We start from the raw sequence: 23,397 nt of genomic DNA, 5'->3' as shown, positions 1-23,397 counted from the left end.
AGGGGACAGGGAACAGGGAGTGATGAGGTGAATAGAACTCCAGTACACCATTGATTGTGCATCTCTACAGACAGTGTGGTGTAATGATAGCCTCTACTTTGTGATGAGAAGGGCAGAAATGGCTGGTTTTACTCCGAAGTAGCGGAGTTTGATATCCCTCTGTTTGACACTTTACAAATCACTATGGATCCTCAGGGAATAGGCCTACAAGAATCTACTCCTATTCATCTCTAAGCTGTGATAAACTGTAGTGTGTTTGACTGCTGTGACTCTAACAAGCACACTTACAGTAGACACGCGCACAATCTCCTAGGGAACTAAGGGCTGAGGGCATGGTGTAAATGACAGGCACTTTTCACTTTGAATCATAAGATCAATCACCGTAGCAACGATCGTCCATGCAGATTCTACCCAACACTGGTATCATCAGGGTTGATGACACTGGTAGATTGGAGATGTTTGTGTGGATGGGCTATTGTCAGATTTCCCTCAGTGTGTCTTTGGTTCGAGCTGCAGGGTAAAACACTATCTTTATATCCAGAGTCGATGGTCCAAAGCGGACGGTAGTTGATCTCTAGTGTGTAACAGAGAGAGATGGGGATACTATCTCAGGGATTTTTAAGTTTGGAAATTGACTAGGGGTGAAGTGGAGATACTGATATTGGGCTGAATTTCAACTTTTCTGTAAAAAAATGCACCAAGCTCCCAACCCTGGCTTAGTTGTTGATAGATGGTAGAATCCTCTCAATTTGTATTTTATATGATGAATTGAAAATGTAAATAACTTCCACTTTGCTGTTTTTCAAGTAGGGCTCAATCTTATTTTTTTCTGTTGAAGAACTGTAATTCCATTTGTAGTTACTCAGGTGTCACTAAAACAAAAGTCCTTTATGGGTTCATTGGGTTGCTGTTAAAGAATTACCATCAAACTGTGAGGGTGTCAAAGTGCTCAGAGCAAAGTAAGCTGAGCTCCGTTGGCTCACCAGTGAGCTGTGTTTGTTCCTGATGTGTGACTGTGACCTTCCTGTCACACAGGGCCTGGGGTGCCCCTGGTCTGTTTACAACAACATTAAACAACATGACAGCAGCCTCCCTGCTCCACCAGCTCTACTCTGCTCTACACTACTGCCTTTAACTGTTACCTTAGTGTTACACACGGTGAGGGACAAGAGAAACACTCACAGACAGAAAACAGAATAGGAGGAGAGGAAGAAAGGAACACTCACAGACAGAAAACAGAGGAGGAGGAGAGGAAGAAAGAAACACTCACAGACAGAAAACATAATAGGAGGAGAGGAAGAAAGAAACACTCACAGACAGAAAACAGGAGGAGAGGAAGAAAGGAACACTCACAGACAGAAAACAGGAGGAGAGAAAGAAAGGAACACTCACAGACAGAAAACAGAGGAGGAGAGAAAGAAAGGAACACTCACAGACAGAAAACAGAGGAGGAGGAGAGGAAGAAAGGAACACTCACAGACAGAAAACAGAGGAGGAGAGAAAGAAAGGAACACTCACAGACAGAAAACAGGAGGAGAGAAAGAAAGGAACACTCACAGACAGAAAACAGAGGAGGAGAGGAAGAAAGAAACACTCACAGACAGAAAACAGAGGAGGAGGAGAGGAAGAAAGGAACACTCAGACAGAAAACATAGGAGGAGGAGAGGAAGAAAGGAACACTCTCAGACAGAAAACAGGAGGAGAGAAAGAAAGGAACACTCACAGACAGAAAACAGGAGGAGAGAAAGAAAGGAACACTCACAGACAGAAAACAGAGGAGGAGAGAAAGAAAGGAACACTCACAGACAGAAAACAGGAGGAGAGAAAGAAAGGAACACTCACAGACAGAAAACAGGAGGAGAGAAAGAAAGGAACACTCACAGACAGAAAACAGAGGAGGAGAGAAAGAAAGGAACACTCACAGACAGAAAACAGGAGGAGAGAAAGAAAGGAACACTCACAGACAGAAAACAGGAGGAGAGAAAGAAAGGAACACTCACAGACAGAAAACAGGAGGAGAGAAAGAAAGGAACACTCACAGACAGAAAACAGAGGAGGAGAGAAAGAAAGGAACACTCACAGACAGAAAACAGGAGGAGAGAAAGAAAGGAACACTCACAGACAGAAAACAGGAGGAGAGAAAGAAAGGAACACTCATGGAGAGGAAAAAAAAGAGAGAAACACAGGCCCAATGTTTACACAAACAATGCCCAGCACACAGTGGGGCATCGTGGGTAGTCAAGTGGTCAGAGGAATGGTTGTGTCATCACGGACAGCTACCCACGTTGATAGGACATGCACGCACACACACGTCAGCAGGGCAAGGTTCTCTCGCTGGGTAGACGAGGGGGTGCTAGGTGGCCAGTCAGTGCACCCACACAGGTTACGGGTAGTCTCCCCCCCCACACACACACACACACACTTCCGCCTCCCTGAGAGGGGTTAGCGGAGCTCAAGAGGAAGTTGAAGTTAGAAAGATGAAATGTAAACAAAGAGTTCTACCAGTGTTGTAAAGTTCAGTGTTGGGAGAAGGTGTGTGTGTGTGATGGGGGCAATACTGTAGACAGGCCAATGTCAGAAAACAACTGATTAAACGTACCAGGAGCTGTGCATGCTAGCTTAACTATATTCAAATTAGAGGTCATCACAGATCGACCTGTACCTGAATACCCGAGACCAGATCCAGGACCCGAGCAGGTCAAGAGCCAGAATTCAAAATAATGTCACAGGTCTGGGTTGGATCTGAAGTGATTGTCACAGGTCTCGGGTATGTTTAATTTGAACTGATATGTCCAGAAGGGACCGTACAGATCCGAATGCCACTGTTGCAGTAGAGAGAGGGAGTGAGAAATGTGATAATTTATGCTGCTGCTCTTGGTTTTCACGAGAGTGGAGCATGGCGCGTGTAGCTTGTTGTTGGCCAATCAAAAGTCATCAAAGTGACAATAGGCTACAGTCGTAAAGCCTAACTCCATTTGTGGCAAAAGTTAAGAGCTATTTAATCAATGGAAGATGGAATTAAAATTATGGAATTACAAGTTAAAGGAGAAGGATAGGCTAGAATGACCAAGAGCCAACAGTTAGGCTTCTACTTAATATTCTGAATGGAGTTGTTGTTATTTGTAACTTTAGGATGAGAAGGCGCCTGCTACACTGCAGCCTCAGTTAGCCTAGATAACTAGCTTAATTAGCTTCTCCCGGTTTGATGAAGTCCAAGACAGGTAATACGTAATCATATTTGATGATAAATAACCTAGCTATGGCAGTTCTTAGTCTACTATAGCGTGAGTCGGCTTGGTTGGTTGCTGTCTGTCGTCCCTCCCTCCCTCCTGCCTGCCGCCATGTCACTCCCTCACAGTACGGCCCCTCCCCCGCCTCTCCCTCCTCACTCACTTTATCAGCTCCGGTTAGTAAAGTAGCTTAAAAACGGACTTTTCTACTGCTTCCCTTACTCTGACCGGGTGTGGATCCGACCAGGTCTATATGGAACAGGTCTAGTTATCCTCGGGTCTGTTCAAAATGGGTCTCTCTATTTTTATGTATTTATTTATGCTTATGGGGTCCAGGTGGGAAAGCCACAGGTCTATTTCGGAATGAGTCCAACTTTTTTGACCCGTGAAGACCTTTAATTAATATATTCTACAAAATGTTGCTTACTGTTTTCCACGTTTTTTCTTAAAAACAAATGTGCATTTTAAATGGACATATACTGTAGGCTACATGCAAATCATGTAGCATAATGTTTGTATTACTGCAGGGTAGATAGAGTTTATAGTTTACCTAGCTTGCATGTTTTCCAAGGCGATAGTTTATAGTGTACCTAGCTTGCATGTTTTCCAAGGTGATAGTTTATAGTGTACCTAGCTTGCATGTTTTCCAAATCGATAGTTTATAGTGTACCTAGCTTGCATTTATTCCAAATCGATAGTTTATAGTGTACCTAGCTTGCATTTATTCCAAATCGATAGTTTATAGTGTACCTAGCTTGCATTTTTTCCAAATCAATAGTTTATAGTGTACCTAGCTTGCATTTTTTCCAAATCAATAGTTTATAGTGTACCAAGCTTGCATTTATTCCAAATCGATAGTTTATAGTGTACCAAGCTTGCATTTATTCCAAATCGATAGTTTATAGTGTACCTAGCTTGCATTTATTCCAAGGCGATAGTTTATAATGTACCTAGCTTGCATTTATTCCAAGGCGATAGTTTATAATGTACCTAGCTTGCATTTATTCCAAGGCGATAGTTTATAGTGTACCTAGCTTGCATTTATTCCAAATCGATAGTTTATAGTGTACCTAGCTTGCATTTATTCCAAATCGATAGTTTATAGTGTACCTAGCTTGCATTTATTCCAAATCGATAGTTTATAGTGTACCTAGCTTGCATTTATTCCAAATCGATAGTTTATAGTGTACCTAGCTTGCATCTTTTCCAAATCAATAGTTTATAGTGTACCAAGCTTGCATTTATTCCAAATCGATAGTTTATAGTGTACCAAGCTTGCATTTATTCCAAATCGATAGTTTATAGTGTACCTAGCTTGCATTTATTCCAAGGCGATAGTTTATAATGTACCTAGCTTGCATTTATTCCAAGGCGATAGTTTATAATGTACCTAGCTTGCATTTATTCCAAGGCGATAGTTTATAGTGTACCTAGCTTGCATTTATTCCAAATCGATAGTTTATAGTGTACCTAGCTTGCATTTATTCCAAATCGATAGTTTATAGTGTACCTAGCTTGCATTTATTCCAAATCGATAGTTTATAGTGTACCTAGCTTGCATTTATTCCAAATCGATAGTTTATAGTGTACCTAGCTTGCATTTATTCCAAATCGATAGTTTATAGTGTACCTATATGCAAGTTGAGACAATATCCTTTCCCCCTCCCCCAATACAATCTATACTCTACTTTCCCCAAATAACAGCTTTTCTCCCGGACATAAAAACAGAAGTAGCTGATGCCAATGGGCTACATTGACACTGAAAAGCCAATTCAAAGGAGGAAATATAGCATGTATGCCAACTCTTCTATGTATGTGCATGTGTGTGGGAGTGTAGGTGTGTGTTTGTGGGAATGTGTGTGTGTGTGTGTGTGTTTGTGGGAGTGTAGGTGTGTGTGTGTGTGTGTTTGTGGAAGTGTAGGTGTGTGTGTGTGTGTTTGTGGGAGTGTAGGCGTGTGTGTATGTGTTTGTGTATATGAATGGGAGAGTGAGAGAAGAGTGTGGGATGGATGGTGAATATGTGTAGGAGGGTGAGAGAAGAGTGAGGGATAGATGGTGAATATGTGTAGGAGCGTGAGAGAAGAGTGAGTGATGGATGGTGAATATGTGTAGGAGGGTGAGAGAAGGGTGAGGGATGGATGGTGAATATGTGTAGGAGGGTGAGAGAAGAGTGAGGGATGGATGGTGAATATGTGTAGGAGGGTGAGAGAAGACTGAGGGATGGATGGTGAATATGTGTAGGAGGGTGAGAGAAGAGTGCGGGATGGATGGTGAATATGTGTAGGAGGGTGAGAGAAGACTGAGGGATGGATGGTGAATATGTGTAGGACGGTGAGAGAAGAGTGCGGGATGGATGGTGAATATGTGTAGGAGGGTGAGAGAAGCGTGAGGGATGGATGGTGAATATGTGTAGGAGCGTTAGAGAAGAGTGAGGGATGGATGTTGAATATGTGTAGGAGGGTGAGAGAAGCGTGAGGGATGGATGGTGAATATGTGTAGGAGCGTGAGAGAAGAGTGAGGGATGGATGGTGAATATGTGTAGGAGGGTGAGAGAAGAGTGAGGGATGGATGGTGAATATGTGTAGGAGGGTGAGAGAGAATGGCTGTGTGGATGCATAGGGTATATGTTGGGCGGGAATGAATGAGAACGGAGGAGCAAGTCGATGGATGGGTGGATGTAAGTGAGTCTGAGAGGTAGGGAGGGTGGGAAAAGATGTAGAAATCTACCAATCCTCCGTCGTTAACACAATGGAACGGTCAAATGCTTTATTATCTAAATGTTGAAAGTGTGTGGGCGATGTAGAGAAACAAAATGGTGCAGTTTGAGGCCATGTGGCGGAGAGTGATGCAGGCTCTGGAGATGGGGGTGTGAGCATGTGGGTCTGGGCAGGTGTGATGTTGTGGATGTCTGTGTGTGTCTATATGTTTTGTATTGTAAAAAAATATGTTTATAGTGTACCTAGCTTGCATTTACTCTAAGGCGATAGTTTATAGTGTACATAGCTTGCATTTTCTCCAAGTCGTTTTTTTATTACAATATGGAAACTTTCATGTACTTTTTTGCCACCTCAGTCTTTTCAAATCAATACTAAGTGTCCATTGGAGTTCTCTTTCTATATTACTGCTCTTCCATGAAGCTACCATCAGGCCGTCATCAGGACTATACACAAGGAGACACTCATTCTAGTAGTGAGCTGAAATGATTGTTCTGGAAAAATAGCTTTCATGAGAATCATCCCACTTCAACAGGCGCTCAGATTGCTTCTGTATCAGTTTACGAGCGTTATCAGGAAGCCCTAAAGCTGTTCTGAGTGCTCTAATAAAAGCCTCTTCATGAACGGACTGATGTAGACAATTCAATTGCTGCAAATATAGTAGCTTTCCACTCTTCTTCCATTGGTGTAGTTGTATTTGTGACAGGCACGGTGGGAAAAGAGAAGCAGTCGTTGGGGTTTTGAGGTGCTGACACATGCACACGCGCACAACCGGCTTCAATGATCCATGAGCTGTGTGTTTGTGTGTGTTAGTGTTGTCAGGATACCTGATTTTTGGCTTCGATACCAGGTTTAGTATCATGATACCAAAACAATACTCAATACAAAAATGATACACGACACTGAAACGATACCACAGCCAAAAAAAAAAGGTATTAGCTAAAGTCACAGAATAACCAGTGGGCTTTATTTTTTTAAACATTGAACAATATGTTGATAACTGGTAGAACAAATAAAATAAAGAATATGTTCTATTCTATTTTCATTTTTTTTGCAAAAATTAAACACCATATTACATAACAGAAGAATAACTTCAATTTTCCTTATTCAAAACCATATCCAATGACATCTAAACTCTTTTCAAATGCATTTTCATACATATCAGGCTTAATTTGCTCCTCTATGGCCATAATATTGGGTCAAATTACATTCATTAGACCTGTAATTCATTACAGCTAAATAATTTGATGTAGTAAATTAATTGTTTAGTTCCAATACGACATAAAAACCACTTTGAAGGTCATTTCTGAAACTTATATTGCAATAGTCTACATGCCATAGAAATACAATGGAATTTACACAGCACACTACGATTTCCTGAGTGCATTTCATTTCCCAGGGTGCAATGCTCCGCCCAGGCCTGCTGGCTGGCTACTGCTAGCAAGCAAGCCCAGACAAATGTGAAGTAGTCTAAATATATTGCTGTTAAGTTATGAGTTCATATTACTCCTGGGTTGTGTAATCATATTATAATGCTCACATGAATGTCATGATGAGGGCCTCCCGAGTGGCGCAGCGGTCTAAGGCGTCACTAAATACCTGGGTTCGATCCCAGGTTGTGTCACAGCCAGCAGTGACCGGGAGACCCACGAGGCCGTGCACAATTGGCCCAGTGTCGTCCGGGTTAGGGGAGGGTTTGGCCGGCTGGGATTTCTTTGTCCCATTGCACTCTTGTGGCGGGCCGGGCGCTTGCACGCTGACTTCAGTCACCAGCTAGATGGTGTTTCATCCGACACATTGGTGCGGCTGGCTTCCGGGTTAAGCGAGCAGTGTGTCAAAAAGCAGTGCGTCTTGGGTTGTGTTTCGGAGGACATATGGCTCTCAACCTTCGCCTCTCCCTAGTTCGTAGACTTTAACTACCAATTGGATATCAAGAAAAATGGGTAAAAATGAATGTTGAGTATACTGTATGTTCATGTCATTGTCACTGAAAAAGAATTGTAATTTTGTAGAATAAGGACAAAGTTATAATGAAAATCTTGTTTTGGAACTAAACCTCACTTGCCCTGCACTGCTTTGTAACACTTTTTGCTTAGTTGTTTTGCTGAGCTGGCCCTCATCATCTGGTCCCAGATTCACAAAACACTTTCCCCCGCAAAAACTTAAGAAGCTTCTTATGAAAAAAAAAGAAGTTCATAAGATAGTTCATAAGTACAATTCCTCAACAATATTTTAGGATTTAATGATTTTCTTACGGACTTCTCAAATATCATGTTACAAATCTTAGCAAATCTTAGCAATCGATTTAGCTAGCTATCTAGCTAGTAATGGCAATCATGTTAGCATATTTCTTACTGAGATTACTGTTCTAAAACATGTTCTTGGGATTAAAATAATCAATACTGAAACTTTCAGATGAAGTTTGTGAGTAAATGAACATGTTTAGTTGCTTTCATGAGCTTTTTCTCTCACTGCCCTGAGTTTAAGACAAGGGTTTAGCTATCTTGGAATTAAGAACATTTCCAAGAACTTTATTTTCAAGAATCTAATTTCTTCTTAACTTTCTACTTAAGGAGATACATAAGAAGTAGCGCAATACATCTTCCAATAACCTTTTTGAGGAATAGCAACTTTGCTTATCTTTCTTCTTAAGTCTATAGTTAAGGAAAAATGGCAGTTAAGAAGAAATGTATTCTTAAGGTTTTGTGAATCTGGACCCTGCTTTGTAATTAAAGTATTCTCATAGCTTGCTTCTGCAGCCAGTTTTGTTAACAAGCGATGGGCGTGGAGCTATGACGTTTTTGTTTTAAAAAGCCATGCTGTTTGCATTTTCTGTCTCTTCTTGCTTGCTTCTCAAAAGTGGCTTGCGCTGTGTCAGCACAGCCTGGCTAGCTACTGCCCCCTTGAGAAGATTCAGACAAATGACTAGACAGACTCGATGCTCTAAATCCTTATATGACGTGAGATACATTTATTTTTTCATGTTCTAGTATCGAGTTTTGGTATACCATGCAACACTAGTGAATGTGTGTGTGTGTGTGTGTGTGTGTGTGTGTGTGTGTGTGTGTGTGTGTGTGTGTGTGTGTGTGTGTGTGTGTGTGTGTGTGTGTGTGCGTGTGTGTGTGTGAATATATAATGCTTGAGCACCTGTTCCAATACTTGATTGAACAGGTGCATCTGTGTGAACTGCCGTCCACAGTTTTTTAACTGCCCCCTTGGACTAAATCTTTCCCCACTCTGCAACCCCAGCACTTTCTCAACGACACCCCCTGCAGTTGGCTAAATGGCAACCTCCTTCCCAATCCCATCTTAGGGACTGACTTTGATAAGACTGAACCCTCCACACCATGATTGAGACCAGTCAAAACCAAATACCCCAATTTCAGAGTTCTGTGGGCTAGACACTTCTTCTGCTCTCCTCTTTTCAAATCAAGACCGAGTGAGAGGCTGAGGGCACCGGGAGAGAGGCAGTAAGAAGAGAAGTGGAGGGTGCAGAAATACTGGTGTCACATGCACACACACACAAAAAACACCTTGACGGACGGTAGAGTTTGTACAAAACGCTTTGATGGACAGTAGAGTTCATACAAAACGCTTTGATGGACGGTAGTGTTCGTACAAAATGCTTTAATGGACGGAAAGCTCGTTCGTACAAAACGCTTTGATGGACGGTAGTGTTCGTACAAAACGCTTTGATGGACGGTAGTGTTCATACAAAATACTTTGATGGACGGTAGAGTTCGTTCGTACAAAATGCTTTGATGGACGGTAGTGTTCGTACAAAACGCTTTGATGGCCGGTAGAGTTCATACAAAACGCTTTGATGGACGGTAGAGTTCTTACAAAACGCTTTGATGGATGGTAGAATTCGTACAAAACGCTTTGATGGATGGTAGAGTTCGTACAAAACGCTTTGATGGACGGTAGAGTTCTTACAAAATGCTTTGATGGACGGTAGAATTCGTACAAAACGCTTTGATGGATGGTAGAGTTCGTACAAAACGCTTTGATGGACGGTAGAGTTCGTACAAAACGCTTTGATGGACGGTAGAGTTCGTACAAACGCTTTGATGGATGGTAGAGTTCGTTCAAGACTGTTTCCTCCTGCCCTTTTACACTTTGATGGTGTAGGGTTCTCCTCGCTCTGTCTCTCTTCCCACTCACCTGTTATGAGCACACACACACACACACACACACACACACACACACACACACACACACACACACACACACACACACACACACACACACACACACACACACACACACGGATCTGATGGACAGTTTGAAAATGGCCTGTCCATGATTTGTTTGCCTTCATCCAGACGTCAGTGATTTAGAAGTCATGTCAGTATGTTGGTTTTGTTTCTGTTGCCACTCAGGCTGAAAAGGTTTTTCCGAATAGTTTGTTGGCAGAGTGAGGTTTTGCTTTCAGGCCAAGCTGCTTCTCATGCCAGCTGTTCAATATATCACATCCCTCCTGGGTGCAAAGTACTTTTCAGTAGAAAAATACAGAAAAAGACTTGGGGTGCATCTCAATAGTCTAAAAGTGACCTCCTCTTCTTGACCCCTTGTCCTCATATGCACGGATCTGAAAACAAACACCTCACTCTCTAACACACGTTCCCTCCATCTCCCCGTCTTTGTCTCTCTCATTCCCCATATGGAGCACAGAAAAAAGGAATAATTTAGAATGGAATTTGGCATATCACTGGCCAACTCCAGACTTCCATTCTGATGGTTGCTTAGAAAGGGATGGCTATGAGCTGTATGGGATTTAATGTGTGGGAGCTTTACTATACAAACTCTTACTATACAAACCCTATTCAAATCCTTACTATACAAACCCTATACAAACCCTTATGATACAAATCTTTACCAAAGATATTTATATCTAACCCAAGATAGTTCATTTGTGTAATTTACATTGGGAGCAAATGAAGCATAGTGGGCAGAAAAAGCAGCGAGGTGGGAAAAGCCAAGCACGAGCTAGTGAGATCTTATTGGCGCATTGTAGCATGTATTTGCATATTTCCGTTAGGGAACACCTCCTCTGTGAAGAGCGCGTGTTCACAAACTCAATTCAACCTTGCACTCCTTCTAAATAACACAATTTTGGCAAAGTGTGAAGTCTATAAAACGTAGTGCACTGTGCTCATAACAGATTTGAGTTTTGGGAACAGAAAAATATATTGATGTTTCATAGATGAGGAAAATTGGCAGAGTGTCAGCCCGATTTCACCAAGTTCTATCCTCTTCCACTACCTGCGTCTCTACCGTATTTGCTGGTGAGAAAACATTCTAAAAGGATGCTTCAGCTTCATAGTCCCTGTGATGTGTCTGGGTTTTCTGTTCTGTCTGTGTCCTTACTATGTAAACTCTATACAAACCCTTTACAAACCCTATACAAACCCTTTACAAACCGTTTCTTTACTTCCTGGATAGTTCTGCATCGGTTTTGAATAGAAGATGCAAACATATGAACACAGCTTTACCTAAGGCTTTATTTGAGGTCTTTGTTGAGGCGGGAAAAGGATGTCTAACTGCACTCTGAGCAGGAGTAATGGATGTTATGTTAGCTGAACAAAGCAAAGACTGATGCCCCTGGTCCCTCTTCCTCCTCCTCTCTCTCAGGCTCTCCTAGTTGTTCCATCTTCCTCACGCTGATAACCTTTAACCCTTTACACTTGTGGGAATTGGCCTATATAGCTCAATAGAAATGTTTCTTACAGTAGAAATATAAAAATGCATAACCATGGCAGGAATTGAAAGGGAACAGGTGAATGATTATGGTACAATTATTAGAACAAAGTTCAGGACACAATAGTTCACCTGACACGAGTGAATCCAAACATTACACTATTGATTTTATGTGCATTTTAGATTTACTGTACTTTTTTGCCATTTGTTGATAACGAAATCTGAACGTACTCTAGGTACATTCAGTAACATGATAAGACTATTCTTAGAAAATGTGGAGTAGGTGCAACATAAGACAACAGATTACCAGGGTTTGAGTGAGAGGTCTAACTGGTGTCTCCAAGTGGTCTCACACCTGTCCAAAGTGTGCGCTGTTCCTTGGCAATTCCAATGCACTTTTATCACTCAAAGAAGAGTCTTCAACTAAAAGGTACTTTTTTGAGCTCTCCATGCTGTGTCGTTGAGGAACTCGAGCAAGCACACATGTAGTTGTTTCATTTGGAACACAACCCTGTCCATTATAAATCTCAATCTGGTTTAGGTAGGCATGATTTGAGAGCTTATTCTATTGCCAACATGACTAGCTAGCTAAGTTATAAAATACAATCTTACAGTGTTAGGCCTTCAGAAGGCAGTTCAGAGCATAGAAAGGAGTCATGAGTGCATTCTGGTGCCTGTTCCGCAGCAGATTTTCTTCACAATAAACAAGCAGGCTAATTCTGTTCAGAACAACCCAGGGTATGATACTATGTCATCTGGTAACTGTACATCTAACAGGCTAATTCTGTTCAGAACAACCCAGGGTATGACACCATGTCATCTGGTAACTGTACATCTAACAAAGTGATCATAAACGTTGACACTATATGATTTGTAAATGGGAAGTGCACATTTGGACTCACGGGTGGTGTTTGGCATGCTTGTATGACATCAAAGCGATATTTATTAAAATCCTCAACGTCTCTTTCAAAATACATATAGTCTTCTTAATGTACAGCGTTTCCCTCACTTAGACAACCCAACATTTGCAAAAGTTGCCCAATTAGCGGGAGGGATGGGGGCAACTTCTCGCACTCGGTGCTCAATTTCAGAACGCCTGTCAGTCAAAACCCATTCAGAGCTGTGAAGCGCAGAGTTAAAGCTGTGACGTCATATATAGCACCTTACTGTACAGCCACTGCGTTACAATTTAGGCACTTATTAGTGCCAAAATCTGCCATTTTAAACCTGTATAAGGGTACGAGGGTGAAGGGCTAAGATAGCACACAGACAATGGGGAGGAGGTGAGAAATATGAGGAGAAAGTATGGAAAGGGAGACTAAGACTGGGGCCTAAAGAATGGAGTGAAAGAGGTGTGCTTTTAGGACACCTAGTCTTTCCATGACAGACTGACCAGGTGAATCCAGGTGAAAGCTATGATACCGTATTGATGTAATCTGTTACATCCACTTCAGTCAGAGGAGATGAAGGGGAGGAGACAGGTTAAATAAGCATTTCTAAGCCTTGAGACAGTTGAGACATGGATTGTGAATGTGTGCCGTACAGAGGGTGAATGGCCAAGACAAAAATCTTTAAGTGCCTTTGAATGGGGTATCATAGTAGGTGCCAGGCGCACTGGTTTGAGTGTGTAAAAAACTGCAACACTGCTGGGTTTTTCACACTCAACAGTTTCCTGTGTGTATGAAGAATGGCCTACCACCCAAAGGACATCCAGCCAACTTGACTCAACTGTTGGAAGCATTGGAGTCAACATGGGCCAGCATCCCTGTGGAACGCATTCGACACCTTGTCCATGCCCCGACGAATTGAGACTGTTCTTAGGGCAAAGGGGGTGGGTGGGCAACTCGATATTCGGAAGGTGTTTCTAATGTTCTGTACACTCAGTGTATAATCATTACTTATTTAGACCTGGTAAGCAAGTGAGGGGGCTCTCTGGCCAATCAATGTTGTTTTTGGATAGAGAGCCAGGGAGAAGAGAAACAAGCAGACAGCATATGTGGAGCCCGATTTTTAGGGTTGGTCACCCTTTGACAGGATTGCATCACATGAGAGATGTTTAAGATACACCACCATCACATTGATTTAACATGAGAGATGTTTAAGAGACATCAACATCAGACTGATTTAACATGAGAGATGTTTAAGAGACATCACCATCATCACACTGATTTAACATGAGAGATGTTTAAGAGACATCACCATCACACTGATTTAACATGAGAGATGTTTAAGAGACATCACCATCATCACACTGATTTAACATGAGAGATGTTTAAGATACATCACCATCACACTGATTTAACATGAGAGATGTTTAAGACACATCACCATCACACTGATTTAACATGAGAGATGTGTGTGTGTGTATGTGTGTGTGTGTGTGTAATAGTAGCAACCAGTGTTCCTGCATGGCCTGACTCATAATAATAATAATAATAATAATTTGGGGGGTGCTTATAGTTTTCCTTTTACAGACTTGGGGTTGTTTCTTTTACATGTGTGAAGTGGAAATGTGTTTTTTGCATATCCCAACTCCCCCTGAGACACCCGCAGGGAGTCAGGGTCACCCTTATCCAGCACTTGCTCAAGGGCACAGTGACATATTTTTAACCTTGTCGGCTCCGAGATTTGAACCAGCAACCTTCGGTTACTGGCCCGACACTTGAGGCTACATACTGCCCAAGACTAGTAGGGAGAAGGTTTCATTTTCCATCGAAAAATGTTTTGCTACAGTGTGCCCTACTGAACACAACCAGGTCTTCATCTGAAAGTAACATCAACCCAACTGGTGACAGTCTGTTAGCTCTCCTGCTGGACAAATGACTCCCATTTAGCATTTAGATGGACCATGTAGCTGTGATGTGTCACTAAGGCTGTTTACCATGCTCAGTCCAAATCTCATCTGGGACAGTGTAAATTATGTGCATTATTTTATCTCTCATTATGTACGTGAAGATTATTATCTCTACTTGCAAATTCATATATATACATATATATATTCTGCACATCTACCATTCCAGTGTTTAATTTCTATATTGTAATTACTTTGCCACCATGGCCTATTTATTGCCTTTACCTCTCTTATCCTACCTCATTTACACATGCTGTATATAGACTTTTTCTACAGTATTATTGACTTTATGTTTTGTTTATTCCATGTGTAACTCTGTGTTGTTGTATGTGTTGAACAGCTTTGCTTTATCTTGGCCAGGTCGCAGTTATAAATGAGAAGTTCTCAACTAGCCTACCTGGTTAAATAAAGGTGAAATAAATAAATAAATAATAATAATAATTATCACGGGGTGCATCACAATACTCTGAGATTATGCATCTTTTCAAGTGAAATGAACTCAGTTGCTAAGCTGTGATGTGTGTCTTTGTGAATATGTGTTTGTTGTGTGTGTTATTGTATGTGTGTGCTGTCTTTTGCAGAACAATATACCAGAACCTCATGTTTTCCCCTCATAATGCTCTCATAAACATCTCAGCAGCCTGTTGTTTTATATGGAAAACATCCTGGGCTTTAATAATAATAATAATAATAATAAATAAATAATAATAATAATTATCACGGGGTGCATCACAATACTCTGAGATTATGCATCTTTTCAAGTGAAATGAACTCAGTTGCTAAGCTGTGATGTGTGTCTTTGTGAATATGTGTTTGTTGTGTGTGTTATTGTATGTGTGTGCTGTCTTTTGCAGAACAATATACCAGAACCTCATGTTTTCCCCTCATAATGCTCTCATAAACATCTCAGCAGCCTGTTGTTTTATATGGAAAACATCCTGGGCTTTATTGAATCAACAAGGAAATTGTCATTTTGTGGTATTAGCAATGTCAGCACCATGTTATCTGAGAAGCGGGCGTTTAACCAGGGGTGAAATATCTTTCTGCCTGTTTAAACCCCAAAACGCACGCACTCAGTCACTCACTCTCACGTTGCACTGATAAGAACCCACTGTATTACTGCTCTAGCTTAGCTTTTACCGAATACAATGGCAAGAAGAAGTATGCGAACCTGTCACGGGTGTCGTAGGGTAAAGACCAAGACGCAGCAGGAAAATAATATACTCATCTTCTTTTTATTTGGTGAAGAAGGAACCCACAAATCAAACACGTATACGAAAACACGGCGACGACTAACAGGCCAGTAAGGCACAAAGCTATATACAGCACAATCTCCCACAAAACCCCATGACAAACAAACTACTAATTATAGGACCTTCAATCAGAGGCAACGATAACCAGCTGCCTCCAATTGAAGGTCCAACCCCAATTAACTAAACATAGACCTACAATAGACTAGACAGAATATAGAAATACACTAACATAGAACATAGACTAACAAACTCCGAACCACATAAACCAAACACCCCTCTACCTAAATACATAGCCCAAACCACATGAAACAAACACCCCCTGCCACGTCCTGACCAAACTATAATAACAAATAACCCCTATTACTGGTCAGGACGGGACAGAACCCTTTGGAAATACCTGGATTTCTGCATAAATTGGTCATGAAATGTAATCTGATCTTCATCTAGGTCACAGCAATAGACAAACAGTCTGCTTAAACTAATAACACACAAACAATTATATGTTGTCATGTCTTTATTGAACATACCGTGTAAACATTCACACTGCAGGGTGTAAAAAGTATGTGAACCCTTGGATTTAATAACTGATTGACCCTCCTTTGGCAGCAATAACCTCAACCAAATGTGTTCTGTAGTTGCGGATCAGACCTGCACAACGGTCAGGAGGAATTTTGGACCATTCCTCATTACAATACTGTTTCACAGTTCCACAATATTCTTGGGATGTCTGGTGTGAATCACTCTCTTGAGGTCATGCCACAGCATCTCAATCGGATTGAGGTCAGGACTGACTGGGCCACTCCAGAAGGCGTATTTTCTTCTGTTCAAGCCATTCTTTTGTTGATTTACTTCTTTCTTTTGGTTGTTGTCCTGTTGCATCACGTAACTTCTGTGGAGCTCCAACTGGCGGACAGATAGCCTTACATTCTCCTGTAAAATGTCTCGATAATCTTGGAATATATTTTTCCGTTGATGATAGCAAGCTGTCCAGGCCCTGAGGCAGCAAAGCAGCCCCAAACCATGATGCTCCCTTCACCATACTGTACAGTTGGGATGAGGTTTTGATGTTGGTGTGCTGTACTTTTTTTTCTCCACACATAGTGTTGTGTTCCTTCCAAACACCACAACTTTAGTTTCATCTGTCCACAGAATATTTTGCCAGTAGCGCTGTGGAACATCCAGGTGCTCTTTGCGAACTTCAGACATGCAGAAATGTTTTTTTTTGGACAGCAGTGGACAGCAGAGCCCCTTTTTTGGACAGCAGAGCCTCTGGTCTTCAGGACCGCTACAGTACAGAGAGAGACACAGACCAGGGCATCAGCCTCTGGTCTTCAGGACTGCTCCAGTACAGAGAGAGACACAGACCAGGGCATCAGCCTCTGGTCTTCAGGACCGCTACAGTACAGAGAGAAACACAGACCAGGGCATCAGCCTCTGGCCTTCAGGACCGCTACAGTACAGAGAGAAACACAGACCAGGGCATCAGCCTCTGGTCTTCAGGACCGCTACAGTACAGAGAGAGACACAGACCAGGGCATCAGCCTCTGGCCTTCAGGACCGCTACAGTACAGAGAGAGACACAGACCAGGGCATCAGCCTCTGGTCTTCAGGACCGCTACAGTACAGAGAGAGACACAGACCAGGGCATCAGCCTCTGGTCTTCAGGACCGCTACAGTACAGAGAGAGGAACAGACCAGTGCATCAGCTTCTGGCCTTCAGGACCGCTACAGTACAGAGAGAGACACAGACCAGGGCATCAGCCTCTGGTCTTCAGGACCACTACAGTACAGAGAGAGACACAGACCAGGGCATCAGCCTCTGGTCTTCAGGACCGCTACAGTACAGAGAGAAACACAGACCAGGGCATCAGCCTCTGGCCTTCAGGACCGCTACAGTACAGAGTACAGTACTTCCACTGTCAGACAATAAGTTGTCTGATAGTGGCTTCTTCCACTGTCAGACAATAATTGTATTGTCTGACAGCAGTGGCTTCTTCCATGGTGTCCTCCCATGAGCACCATTCTTGTTTAGGGGTTCACATACCTTTTCCAACCTACACTGTGAATGTTTAATTGATGTATTCAATATAGACAATAAAAATACAAAAATGTGTGTATTGTATTTTAAGCACCCTGTGTTTGTCTATTGTTGTGACTTAGATGAAGATCAGATCAAATTTATGTCAAATATATGCAGAAATCAAGGTAATTCCAAAGAGTTCACATACTTTTTCTTGCCACTGTAGTTAGTTGGTCTTGCACCTAGAGAGTGATAAAATGGGTCTGTTTGTCTGTAGTCCAGTGCCTCTTCCTCCAGTCTTCTGTTTGTCTGCAGTCCAGTGCCTCTTCCTCCAGGCTTCTCTTTATTCTGTCTCTGTGAAGTTCACTCAGGGCCCAGTGGGGGGATACTTTTTCAATTCCTATCCTCTGTTTATCCCTCTATCGGTCTAATGTTCCCTTCTTTCAACCTCTTTTTTTACCAAACTTGTGTGTACGAGAGTTGAACAGAGAGTCAACAATCCAACGGAACAATTAAAAGGTTTATATTGGCATAGGAAGCATGTTTACATTGCCAAAGCAAGTGGAATAGATAATAAACAAAAGTGTGAAATAATCCATCAGAAGTGAACAGTAAACATTACACTCACAAAAGTTGTAAAAGAATAAAGACATTTCAAATGTCATATTACTGGCTATGTACATTGTTATAACAATGTGCAAATAGTTGAAGTATGAAAGGGAAAATAAATGAACAGATAAATATGGGTTGTATTTACAATGGTGTTTGTGCTCTAGTGGTTTCCCTTGTCTTGTGGCAACAGGTCACACATCTTGCTGCTGTGATGTCACACTGTGGTATTTCACCTAATAGATATGGGAGTTTATCAAAATTGGATTTGGTTTCAAATTCTTTGTGGGTCTGTGTAATCTGAGGGAAACATGTGTCTCTAATATTGTCATACATTTGGCAGGAGTGGAAATGACTGCAAGGTTAGGAAGTGCAGCTCAGTTTCCACCTCATTTTGTGGGCAGTGGCACATAGCCCGTCTTCTTTCGAGAGCCAGGTCTGCCTGCGGCATCCTCTTTGTACATAGTCAAAGCTTTCCTTAATTTTGGATCAGTTATTCTGCCACTGTGTGCTCTCTGTTTAGGGCCAAATAGCATTCTAGTTTGCTCTGTTTTAAAAAAAATATTTCCAATGTGTCAAGAAATTATCTTTTTGTTTTCTCATGATTTGGTTGGGTCTAATTGTATTGCTGTCCTGGCGCTCAGTGGGGTCTGTTTGTGTTTGTCAGCAGAGCCCCAGGACCAGCTTGCTTAGGGGACTCTTCTCCAGATTCATCTCTGTAGGTGGTTGTAGAATTTAACAGCACTTTTCTGGATTTTGATAATTAGCGGGTATCGCCCTGATTCTGCTCTGCATGCATTCGTTTTTACATTGGATAAAAGTAGAGACTCTGAGCTACAAAATGGTATATCATACACTGCATTGTTGAGGAACAATGGGAAAGTTTTTCTGCTTTGAAAGTTGATAAACTTGTAAACTCACTTTTGAGAAAATGGTCTTTGAATGTTTTGGTATCTAGTGAAGAGCTCTTCTTTGTCTACACCCATTCAGCATCGTTCACACCCTCTTAAGCTTTAGCCCCACCCATCTTGTTTTCGCGCTTGGATCGTACAGAGCGCACACTTGACGCTCTGGTGGATGATTTGTTTATCTCTCAATAACATGGATAACATGAAAACAGCCTAACTAGCTCTGCTGGCAACATTTTCATAACGCTACTTTGCAGACGTTTACTGACACCGGCCATATTCAACGCGTGATGTACACTTTAGCTTAGGACATGTAGCTAGCTAGGTAAACAATGAACCTAGCTAGGTAAACAATGTGTAAGATCACACACGTAACATTAGCTAACGAACCAGCCAGTTAACGTTAGCTAGTTAAACAACATCAGGACCGCTACAGTACAGAGAGAAACACAAACCAGGGCATCAGCCTCTGGCCTTCAGGACCGCTATAGTACAGAGAGAAACACAGACCAGGGCATCAGCCTCTGGCCTTCAGGACCGCTACAGTACAGATAGAGGAACAGACCAGGGCATCAGCCTCTGGTCTTCAGGACCGCTACAGTACAGAGAGAGACACAGACCAGGGCATCAGCCTCTGGCCATCAGGACCGCTACAGTACAGAGAGAGACACAGACCAGGGCATCAGCCTCTGGCCTTCAGGACCGCTACAGTACAGAGAGAGACACAGACCAGGGCATCAGCCTCTGGCCTTCAGGACCGCTACAGTACAGAGAGAGACACAGACCAGGGCATCAGCCTCTGGCCTTCAGGACCGCTACAGTACAGAGAGAGGCACAGTGTGTGTTTTATTGCTTCGCTGTTTAAATGAATTATTTTGATGGGGGAAATGTTTGTGTAGAAACAGCCAGGCTTCTAGGCACTCCAATAATTGTGTTGTCTGACACACAGCTGGTGCACAACGCTAACTCCTAATTCTTCCAAATGTTTTAATCAACTTTCTCTTGAAAAAGCTCCAATACTTTGAAATGCTTAACCCTTCCCCTCCCTCTCTCCTCTGTCTGGTGACTGATAAATCAGTGTGGGCATTTGTCGCACACTGTCCCGAGCTGCAGTTCGTAAGCTTCATGGGCTGTTCTGTGATATCACTGGGAGTCATCCATCTTACTGAGGAGAGTAGACTTCACAAAATGGCAGACGTGTATGTGTGCTGATGAAGCTACAGTGTGGAAATAATATTCTCCAATGTTTGTTGTTGTTTTTCTTTTAAATTGTCAAGCAGGCTGTTTTTGGAGAACACCTGGCTCAATTAATGTTGAATAAGTAAATACATTACCTGAATGCGTAGGAAATAATTTGGCCGTAAAAACACATTTTTATATTTAGAAATGAACCGATGTTATACACCGATGTGTTTTTTGAGGAAGGCTTGCAACTTCCCGAAACACAGTTTAACTACAGGACTGAGTGTTTTTGTAACTTTCAAAGTTAACTTTAAATCTCCTGAAAGCTTAATGAGATGAATCCTAATACAACACCCTGCTGTTTGACTATTACCATGCTAATGAGAAGGGCTTCATGGTTAAAGATATCCATAACACGCAACACACACACGGAATGGAACCTATCAGCTAATTCTGGGTTTTCTGTTTCACTACTACTATTTCCTCTTCTCCACCTGTAATGAACTGATCTGTGTGAATGTTGATGTGTGTGTGTGTTGGTGTGTGTATGTTTGTGCGTGTGTGTTGGTGCCTGTACTGGTGTGTGGGTGGGTGTGTGTTTGTGCGTGTGTGTTAGTGTGTGTTGGTGTGTGTGTGTGTTGGTGCGTGTGTGTTTGTGCGTGTGTGTTAGTGTGTGTTGGTGTGTGTGTGTGTGTTGGTGTTTTGGTGCATGTGTGTGTTGGTGTGTGTGTGTATGTGTGTCTGTGTTGGTGCATGTGTGTGCGCCTTCTCAAATGCAATTACACGTATGTTAATGAGAGGAGAAGCCTGATGCTGTGCCTCATTATTAGATTAAACAGCAGATTAATTTATTTTCATGTTCTGGCCGATCAACCGAGCTGTTTTGGTTTGACCTTCGCCACGCCGCTTTAGCGAAATATAATGATGCCAACAATTCATTATCATATTAGCATAGGCCCTACCTGCAAGTAATTGGGGGAAGTGAACCCACGCTAGATAAGTGAACGTTATCCCTGTGTGTTCATTGAAGTTACACTTCATTAGAAAATCAGGTAAAGGTAAGCCAACAGGAGGTGCAGTATCTGTGTATGCGTGTATGGGTGTGTGTCACCTTACTCCCCAGTTCACTGGTCTCACCCCAGCACAATAGTAACTCCCTCTCTGTCTCTCTCTGTCCGTCTCCTCTCGCTTTCCGTCTCCCCTCTCTGTCTATCTTGTCCGTCTCCCCTCTCTTTCCGTCTCCCCTCTCCTCTCTCTGTCTCTATCTGTCTGTCCCCTCTCTGTCTCTATCCGTCACCCCTCTCTGTCTCTATCTGTCTGTCTCCCCTCTCTGTCTCTATCTGTCTGTCTCCCCTCTCTGTCTCTCTGTCTTTCTCCTCTCTCTGTCTGTCTCCCCTCTCTGTCTCTCCCTGTCCGTCTCCTCTCTCTGTCTCTCTCTGTCCATCTCCCCATCTCCGCTCTCTGTCTGTCTGCCCTCTCCCCCTCTGTCTCTATCTGTCCGTCTCCCCTCTCTGTCTCTCTCTGTCCATCTCCCCTCTGTCTCTCTCTGTCCGTCTCCCCCTCTGTCTCTCTCTGTCCGTCTACCCTCTCTGTCTCTCTCTGTCTGTCTCCCCTGTCTGTCTCTCTCTGTCCATCTCCATCTCCACATCTCCGCTCTCTGTCCGTCTCCCCTCTCTCTCTCTCTCTGTCCGTCTCCCCTATCTGTCTCTCTGTCCGTCTCCCCTCTCTGTCTCTCTCTATCCATCTCCACTTTCTTTCTCTCTCTGTCCATCTCCCCTCTCTATCTGTCCATCTCCTCTCTCTGTCCGGCTCCCCTCTCTGTCTCTCTCTGTCTGTCTCTCTCTGTCCATCTCCTCTCTCTGTCCATCTCCCCTCTCTGTCTCTCTCTGTCCGTCTCCCCTCTCTGTCTCTCTCTGTCCATCTCCCCTCTCTATCTCTTTCTGTCCGTCTTCTCTCTCTGTCCATCTCCCCTCTCTGTCTCTCTCTGTCCGTCTCCTTTCTCTGTCCGTCTCCCCTCTCTGTCTCTCTCTGTCCATCTCCCCTCTCTGTCTCTCTCTGTCCGTCTCCCCTCTCTGTCTCTCTCTGTCCATCTCCATGTCTCCGCACTCTGTCTCTATCTTTCCATCTCCCCTCTCTGTCTCTCTCTGTTCATCACCCCTCTCTGACTCTTTCTGTCCATCTGCCCTCTCTGTCTGTCTCTCTGTCCGTCTCCCCTCTCTGTCTCTCTCTGTCTCTCTCTGTCCGTCTCCTCTCTCTGTCCGTCTCCCCTCTCTATCCCTCTCTGTCCGTCTCCCTTCTCTGTCTCTCTCTGCCCGTCTCCTTTCTCTGTCTCTCTCTGTCCATCTCCCCTCTTTCTCTCTCTGTTCGTCCCCACCTCTCTCTCCCTCTTTTTTTTTCTCTCTCTCCCTCTCTGTCTCTCTCTGTCTCTCTCTGTCCATCTCCCCTCTCTGTCTCTCTCTGTCCATCTCCTCTCTCTGTCCGTCTCCCCTCTCTGTCTCTCTCTGTCCATCTCCCCTCTCTGTCTCTCTCTGTCCGTCTCCCCTCTCTGTCTCTCTCTGTCCATCTCCCCTCTCTGTCTCTCTCTGTCCATCTCCATGTCTCCGCTCTCTGTCTCTATCTTTCCATCTTCCCTCTCTGTCTCTCTCTGTTCATCACCCCTCTCTGACTCTTTCTGTCCATCTGCCCTCTCTGTCTGTCTCTCTGTCCGTCTCCCCTCTCTGTCTCTCTCTGTCCGTCTCCTCTCTCTGTCTGTCTCCCCTCTCTATCCCTCTCTGTCCGTCTCCCTTCTCTGTCTCTCTCTGTCCATCTCCCCTCTCTATCTCTCTCTGTCCGTCTCCCTTCTCTGTCTCTCTCTGTCCATCTCCTCTCTCTGTCCATCTCCTCTCTCTGTCTCTCTCTGTCCGTGTCCCATCTCTGTCTCTCTCTGTCCA

General features: G+C 43.1%; 1 pseudogene; it reads left to right on the top strand.

Moving 5' to 3' along the window:
* LOC115199658 (F-box/LRR-repeat protein 17-like) overlaps nucleotides 1-23,397 on the top strand; it is a 523,509-nt pseudogene that overhangs the window by 102,465 nt on the left and 397,647 nt on the right.

This window comes from Salmo trutta, chromosome 9 (assembly GCF_901001165.1).
Source record: "Salmo trutta chromosome 9, fSalTru1.1, whole genome shotgun sequence".
Taxonomy (NCBI): Eukaryota; Metazoa; Chordata; class Actinopteri; order Salmoniformes; family Salmonidae; genus Salmo; species Salmo trutta.
The sequence above is the reverse complement of the archived record's forward strand: the minus strand, read 5'-3'. Positions and strand labels throughout refer to the sequence as shown.